The 8,053-nt window shown below is 48.2% G+C and overlaps 1 long non-coding RNA gene across 2 annotated transcripts; it reads left to right on the top strand.

Annotated features, from left to right (window-relative positions):
- Positions 1 to 2,775: 2,775 nt before the first annotated feature.
- On the top strand, positions 2,776 to 7,456 carry LOC123497128 (uncharacterized). 2 transcript variants are annotated; one of them, XR_012203113.1, is made up of 4 exons: positions 2,776 to 3,218; positions 3,339 to 3,397; positions 6,098 to 6,205; positions 7,005 to 7,456. It is a non-coding gene; the product is annotated as an uncharacterized lncRNA (long non-coding RNA). The 2 variants fall into 2 exon arrangements; XR_012203112.1 differs by lacking the exon at positions 7,005 to 7,456 and having other exon boundaries at positions 6,098 to 6,563.
- The last annotated feature ends 597 nt before the right edge of the window (positions 7,457 to 8,053 follow it).

The raw sequence follows: 8,053 nt of genomic DNA, 5'->3' as shown, positions 1-8,053 counted from the left end.
CATTCAATTTGTACGTGCTACCATAATTAATTAATCATATATGTACAACATTTTGACTCGAAATATTGATTAAAAGATTTTACTACAGGGGCAACTAACTGGTGCAGGCCATTATAGCAGTAGTATCAAAAGAAAACCCAGCAGCTTAGGAAAATAAGCCAAAAGCGTGTGCATTTGCTTGTATGCTTGAACAGAACATCATACTGAATTGCACCTTAAGCTTGTACTTGTATGCTTGTACAACATTAGGAGCATACTAGTTGATGTTAAGCAGAAATAGAGAATGATAAAACATGACTAGCTTTGTCTACAGACAATGTTGTGGAATTGAGCATAAGGTACAGACGACTTTGGAGAGGACCATTTTCACTTGGTCAGGTAATATCAAAAGAAAAGTCAGCAGCTTTAGGAAAGCAAACCAAAAGTGAGTGCATTTGCTGGTATGCTTGAACAGAAATTATATTGAATTGCACTAACACAATATCAGAAGTCAACTGAGCCATGCACTAACGAAACACCACATTGAAACCTGAAAGTGAATTCTCTGAACCCATATGCATACAGATTAGTGAAGATCGAAGGATCAACGATTGTACCTGGGCAGTAATTCGCGGAGGAGTGGACTTGGAATTGGAAGGAGCCGAAGCAGCGGCAGGGCACGGAGGAGATCGACGATCGTGACGCTGAGGCGTCTGACGAGAAGGCGTCCAGCGCGGCTGCTGTTGAACAGAACATCATATTGATGTTAAGCAGAAAGACGAGTAGCTTATGACCATAAATTGATAACATAAGTTGATGTTGATGTTAAGGGGATCAACATAAGCATTTTCTTTTCAATTGGCATAAAAAATATGTGAAGTGAAGTTTCTGAACAATCACTAACAAAATGTCTGACGAAACATCAACTGAAACCTGAAGTGAAGTTTCTGAACGATATGCATACAGGATACAGCTGCTTACTGAAGATTGAACAGGAGCAGGATCAAGAGATCGTACCCGGGCGGCGATTCGCGGCAGAGTCGGCTTGGAACGAGTCGACGCAGGGTACGCTGGAGCATGATGCTGAGGCGCCGGGCGAGAAGGGCCTGCCGTCCAGCTCCAGCACGGCGGCTGCTTCTTGGGGTCATGCCTGTGCTGGGCGGTAGGTGCGAGTCCTTGGGCAGGACGCTCGTCCCGTCCGCCATGCCGCTTCTTTCCTGCTACTACCTGCCAACCTTCTGTGTCGGTCTCGACGGTGGGGAGCTCCTGGGTGGCGGCGATGTTGACCGGAGGGGCCAACGACTCGCGCTCGCCCAGCGCATCTTCCTACTTGAGCGTCCCTTGGGCCTGGTTCTTGGCCTTGCTCCTTCGGGCCTCCTCGACGACGACGGCGGGCACGACCGCGGGGATCTCCTGGGCGGCGGCGATGATGATGACTGGAGGGGCGAGCGTCTCGAGCGTGCTGTCCTCGGAGGCGGGATCTTCCAGCCCCTCTTGCTTCAGCTCCGGTGAATTGATGACGCCTGCGTTCTGTTTCTTGTTCTTGTTCTTGCCCCTTGGGCGTCGGCGCCCTTCGTTGGCGTCGGCCTTGGCCTCGTCGCCAGCGACGGCGTTCACGAGCTCGGGGTCGTGCGGCGGGGGCGGCGGAGGGACGAGCGTGGGCGCACCGGGGCCGGCGTGCCCTACCTTGGCGCCTCGCCGGTTCTTGGTCAGGCGGCCCAAGAACAGGCGAAACCTCTCCACCCAGGTGGTGGTCGGACTCCCCGGAGTCCCCCGATCAGCCATTGCGAAGCGCGAAACGGGAAACTGGCACGATCGGAGCGAAGAGGAGGAGTACGAGGAGGAGGGCTGCTGGCTGTTGCAGAGACGGGGAGGAAAAGGGAGCGGGGGCGGGAGAGGATGAAGAAGAAGAGCAATGACATTTAACAGAAAAGCAATGGGCTCTCTCTCTCTCTCTCTTTCTATTGTGGAGCCTATGGGTTCGGCCTAGTGCGGCCCAGTCAATAGTTTTTTTCCTTCTATCCGAAAAACTAACGCCCACACGTGTGGGCGTTTACATATCGCCCACACGCCTCCATCACCACTCATTTTGCCACGTATGAACAGATGACATAAGTAGAAATCTTTTTGGTTTTCGGCTTAAAAATATTTTATCTCCTAATAAAAAAGTGAATTAAAAATCTGTTTTCACCATTAAATCCGTCTCGACGAGATCTTCGAAAGTAGACCCGTGTTGATATGTTTGGACGAATTTTTTTCCCAAAAGTTGCCATGATGTTTACACTGTATTTGTCATAGTGCTTAAACTAAAATTGCCATGTGGCAATTTTAATTTGTAGATCATGGCAATTTTAGTTTTTTTATGATGGCAATTCCAGTATTTTGACCATCAAAATATTTGTTTATATGAACCATGGCAATTTTAGTTTATTGTGCATGGCAAGTCTAGTTTCTTAATTCCCCGTTTTATAATATGTCAAAATTTACTTTTAAATATAGAAGAAAATAGCTGAAACATATCAGGGCAATTTCAGTGTAAACATCATGGCAATTCATGTGCAATAGACATGGCAACTTTTAACCCAAAAAAATTCGTCAAAATATATTGATATGAGATCTAGTTTTGAAGATCTCGTCGCGAGGGATTTAATGGTGAAAAAAGATCTTCAATCGGATTTTTCATTTAAGAGATAAAACATTTTTAAAACTGAAAATCCAAAAAAAAATTCACATGCATGCATACGGTCACATGACGTAGTCTTTATATTATAGGGCGTGTGGGCGGGTTTGCCTCCCATCACACGTGTGGGCGTTAGCGCTGTCCTTTTCTTTTTGGTTGCTACGCCAAAAGAAAAAAGAATTTTCTGAGATGAGATGAGAGGTGGGGCGCTCGTCTCTCCGGGCTCCGGCGACGGCCGTGCCAGGCAGCAGCGGAGTGTCCGCCCCATCATGTTGTGTTTAGTAAGTGACCGAATCGTGAGCCCGTGACCGGGAGCGACCAAACCGGAATCGCAATCCTCCTAATTTGGGTCCGACCTAACCGTCGCCACTCGCTCGCTCCAAACCCTAGCTAGCTACCTACCTCGCGCCGCCGTCTCCGGCGCCCTCGGCCCTTCCGCTCCGTCAAACCGCCGGTGGCTGCGCGAGGTTCCCCTCCCCAGCGTGGCGCTCTTCAGCATCGCCGCCCACCCCGAGGGCGCCGGCCTCCGCAAGGTCTTCAGCCCATCCCCGACAGTGAGGTGAGTGGTCTCCAACAGCGGGCGCCGTACCAGATGGTGGCTGCTTTGGGGGCGAGCTCCCAGGCACCAGTATTACTGCAATACTTTTGTCTTACGTTTATCTGCAATACTTGTGCCCAGATTTGCTGACAGACAAGCCGCCTGCCCAAGGTCACAACGTCGAGGTTTTCCCAGATCAGGTTGCCGCTCTCTGCCCTCCCCGCTACCGCTTGGCGTGTTAAATGGAGTTGCAGGTCTCACTTGAATGAAAAACATTGGTTTGATATTCATATCTCATTGTCGGGTTCATTGACTACAAGCTCTCTGCCTCTCATTGCACTGCTGATTATGGTCTTGCAAGTTTAAAATGCATGCTGACTTGCTGAGTAATAGTGCAGTGAAATGGATTCCATGCTATTTTATGTTCTGGAATTACGGAATACTGCAGTATTGTACTCCTTAGGTGACAATGACAGATAGTTTTTCAAGCTATTAAGCAACTTTTGAGCTCTTCTGATTATAGTAGACATGTTTCAGTAAAAACAGCCGCCCTTGAATCCGGTGTTAGTTGTCGTGGAATGCTTCATGTCTGCATGTTTGCTAAAGGCAGTAAAATTACTTTTTGTCACCACCATGGAAGCGAGTCCATGCAACAGATATGACACCTCCAGTTTGGTACTAGAATAACCTTATTGTCATAGGCTTTGCGAGCTGGACATGCCCAACCTAGAATTTTCATTTTATTATACATGCAAATATCTGTTCCTGGTTACAAAATGAACTGATCAAATTGATGATTTTGATAGAAACAAGTTATTGAAGGATGGATGCATCGCATAGTCACTATTTACAAAATCATTCATTACGGTATCCTGTTCATAATAATTTTATCCTAATACGTTGGGCTGAATGCACCTTGTTATGGTGCTGTTAGAAGGAGGGCGCGAGAGGGCCGGCCGGGGCCCTTTTTGCCCACGGCCGGGCAAGAGGGAAGGGATTTCCTTCTTAATTCTTGCTTGATTAGATTGATACATCTCCTCCCCTTGTATAGAGAGGTTTACTTGACTCCCCAGCAAGGCTTAGTTGACCCCTAAGCAAGCGACCCTTATCTCTAATTAACCCTAAGAGTAACGGGCTATACCGCCAGCCCAGGCCCATTAGGCCCATTACGTACTCTAACACTACACCCCACCTGGACATGCAGCTTGTCCTCGAGCTGCAACCTAACCAACTTATAACCATGACTCGACGCAACACAAACCTAACACCTAAAAACAAGCCTTTTACATCTCGGCTTGTTTTATTACTCTCAACCTGAAATGGACTGGGACGCTTTATTTTGGACCCCTGAACATAAAGTGGACACCATCCGCACGTCGGACGTGCACGTGTACAGCCACCTGGATCCCATGGACACCATCTGGACAAAAGGAGTGCATGTGTATGGCCACCTGGAAGTGGTCGCAAGAGCGACCAGCAGAGGCGCCCTCGCGGCGGCCGGCGGCAGAATGCAGTGGTGCTACGCGGTGCGCTCCTGTCGGTGACACCATGCCTTCTCCCCGCCGGATGGCTGTTGGTCTGCACTGCACAAAGAAGAGTGGAGGGCTTTCGATGGAGAATGGCGAGGAGGGGTGCACCCCCCCCCCCCCCCCAACCGCCAATGTCGCAGACTTTGAGGTCGCTGTCCGTGGGGAAAACAGCATGCCCGCCGCCCGTGGGGAAAACAGCATGCCCAAGATCCCCGACGCAGCGGACGAGATCGAGGTCCTTTGCGCAGCGAAGCGCAACTGGGAGGAGCGGCAGCTGCATCTCCCGCACATGCCAACGCGCTAGGAGGCCGCGCGCAGCAGCCTGCAGCCTCACCGCCACCGACACGTGGCGGGTAGCGATCCAAGCCGGAAGCGGTGACGGCGACGGCAGAAATCTGCTGGATGGGGACGCCCTGGGACGGCGGCAGCGCTGATGGGAACAAGGTTGTCGCAGTCCCGTCGTAGGGCATCCCATACTGGTACGAGATGACCGGCGCCGTGGTCGCGTCCGAGGGCGGCGGCGGGGGGGGGGGGGGGGGGGGAGGGGTAGCTGCTGTTGGTGTGGCGGCGGTGGAGGTGTCTGCTGGGGATGCGGCTGGGGCGCATAGGGCCCGACGAGGAAGGCCCTGATGCCCGCCACGGCCTGTCGTAATTCCAGGATTGCGGCTGTCATCTGCTCCGGGGTGAGGACGAGGGCGGACGGCGTCGGGGCAGGGGGTGGAATTGCCCCTGAGGACGCCAGCATGCCCAATGCCGGCGCGCCTGCTGTGTGGGGCAGCAGCGCCGATGAAGACGCTGGTGGTGGCAGGTAGGTGTGCGGCGGCGGCGGGTGGGAAGAACTCGGTGGAGGGCTATCGAATTCGGGAAAGCTGATACCAAATTGTTATGGTGCTGCTAGAAGGAGGGCGCGAGAGGGCCGACCGGGGGCCTTTTTGCCCACAGCCGGGCAAGAGGGAAGGGATTTCCTTCTTAATTCTTGCTTGATTAGATTGATACATCTCCTCCCTTTATATAGAGAGGTTTACTTGACTCCCCAGCAAGGCTTACTTGACCCCTAAGCAAGCGACCCTTATCTCTAATTAACCCTAAGACTAACGGGCTATACCGCCAGCCCAGGCCCATTAGGCCCATTAACACCTACTTTCGCTCTTTACAACAAGGGTGATCTGAAGTCTCTCTTTTTTTTTTATTGCAAATTTTTGTAGGTAGCTTACCAAGCTGACCGCTTGGTTTGATCTGAAGTCTCTACTTGCCTACCCGATGCAAGTTATGGTTACTCTTTACGATAATTCAGTAATACCAAGATATCCCGTTCATAAGGATTTTGTCCTAATACTCTTGACTAAATGCAGCTGCTTTTGCTTTTTACAGCCAACAACCAACATGGTAACGTACAAGTCTCTACTTGACTACTCGGATAGGACGTCTCAAGTTAAAGCACCTGAAACATGGGATCATATGAATTATGAGGATGACCAAGTTCGTGCACCTAAAACTCAGTGCACATCTTACTTGGATTGAATTTAAGTTCGTGACGTATATCTGGTTTAGTTGTCTATACACATCTCAGTCTTGTAGGTTGTGAAATTGTCAGTTTGTATATCAGTATGTCACCAATGTTATATGTGCTACACCATCATTACTTATGCAATGGGCATATTTCCTATTTAGAAAAGATGTGCTCTTCCCACAAAATAGATTATGTTTAAGTATATATTCATCAAAGGCAGTAAGCTGCACTTGCTCCCTAGGTATGTGGGTTTCCCTTCTACAGGTGTTATCTCCAATGAACATTTGGTGAATAGAGAAATGGATTTATGAGATTGACATTGTCCTGTTTAGACTATCCACCCAAGCAGGGATAGAAGTTTGAATACTCTGGACCTGTATTTTTGTTAGGAACAACACTACCATAGTAATTAATGTCCATAGTCCAAAAATAATGTTGACATAGTGAAGGGCTTGCGCCATATAAAAATATTATTTTATAACTAAATCGTCGTGTCACATGGATTGGATGTCAACACGATAGTGATCTCACCCAGTACACCTTTTGCAATATTAACCGCAGTAAATCATTTTTTTATGATGTCTATGTATCTAACTGGCTGTGACTGGAGATAGATCATTTTCAGGCAATAGGAATCATTGGATCATTTTGCATTAATGATGTTAGTTTTTGGGGAGGCAATTGTTTTGCAGTGCATCCCTTTCCTAAGCAGAGCGAAATTTATCTGACATGTAATGCATTCAGATTGTGGTGTTGCTTACATTTCAGCTTGTAGCTGAGGACTGGAATAGGCTCCGAATCCTGAGCCGTGGTGGAAATTGGGTTAATTAAATACTCCAAGACTGCAACTGTTATCTATGGATGAAATAACCAAACTAACTCGCAAGAAAACAGTCTCCATGGTCTGAATGACCAAACAGCGAACACATATATGCTTTGCTCTCATGGGGAGGGCTTCAGGAGACAGGAGCCTCGATGCGCTGAAGAGAGGGGCTGAGCTGCCGAGGGACCAATTTTGTGGCTCTGATGAGAATCCTTTGAGATGCTACTAGTGACAACCCTACGGTAACCAAGTGAAGGTTTTGCTGTTGCTGCATTTGGCTCGGTCTGTGGGTCTGGGGGATGTCTTTTGCGAGCATCCTGGTTATCTTTCCGTATGTAATGAAGTGGTTGTGATGCTGTGATTCCAGTTAATGTTATGCCTTTTGCCTTTCCAGTTATATTGTGATTAGAGCTTTGACATATACAGGGGGCTGGTAGGATCTCCTCGCTCTTGCTGAAGTGCGGTTGTGTTGTTCTTGTCGAGCCCGAGGGCCTGACCTTCTTTCTATTTTTTTGGTTACCTGGTGCCCCTCCTGTATGAGGTGGAGTTTTTAAGTTTCCTGTAGTGACTTGTTCAGTTCTGTGATCGTTAGCATGTGTCGTGATTATTCATTAATTTGAAAAATTGGAATTCAAAGGTGAGAAAAAAATACACCACCCGTATATCTTGGCTGGGGTGAATCTATGTTGTGATTATTCATTAATTTGAAAAATTGGAATTCAAGGTGATGCTCCTTTCCTAGGAAAAAGGTTATGCGTTTCCGGATATCCAATTCGGTTCCCAGGCTCATCTGTTCCTGCTCAGAAAAAAAATCAAAATAAATACTAGCAAAATTCAAAAAATTCCAAATTCTTTTTGTGTGATAGATAATTTGTCGCCTGAGGTCCGCTCTAAAGTTCAACTTATTTGGACATCTGAGTAGCTGTCAGCAAAAAAGACAAATCGGGTCAGAACAGTGCGTGAACAGTAAACATTTTTACAGACCCTGATTTTA

Source organism: Aegilops tauschii, chromosome 2 (genome assembly GCF_002575655.3).
Source record: "Aegilops tauschii subsp. strangulata cultivar AL8/78 chromosome 2, Aet v6.0, whole genome shotgun sequence".
NCBI classification, from domain to species: Eukaryota; Viridiplantae; Streptophyta; class Magnoliopsida; order Poales; family Poaceae; genus Aegilops; species Aegilops tauschii.
Note: the sequence above shows the minus strand (reverse complement) of the source record. Positions and strands in the feature narration are given on the sequence as shown.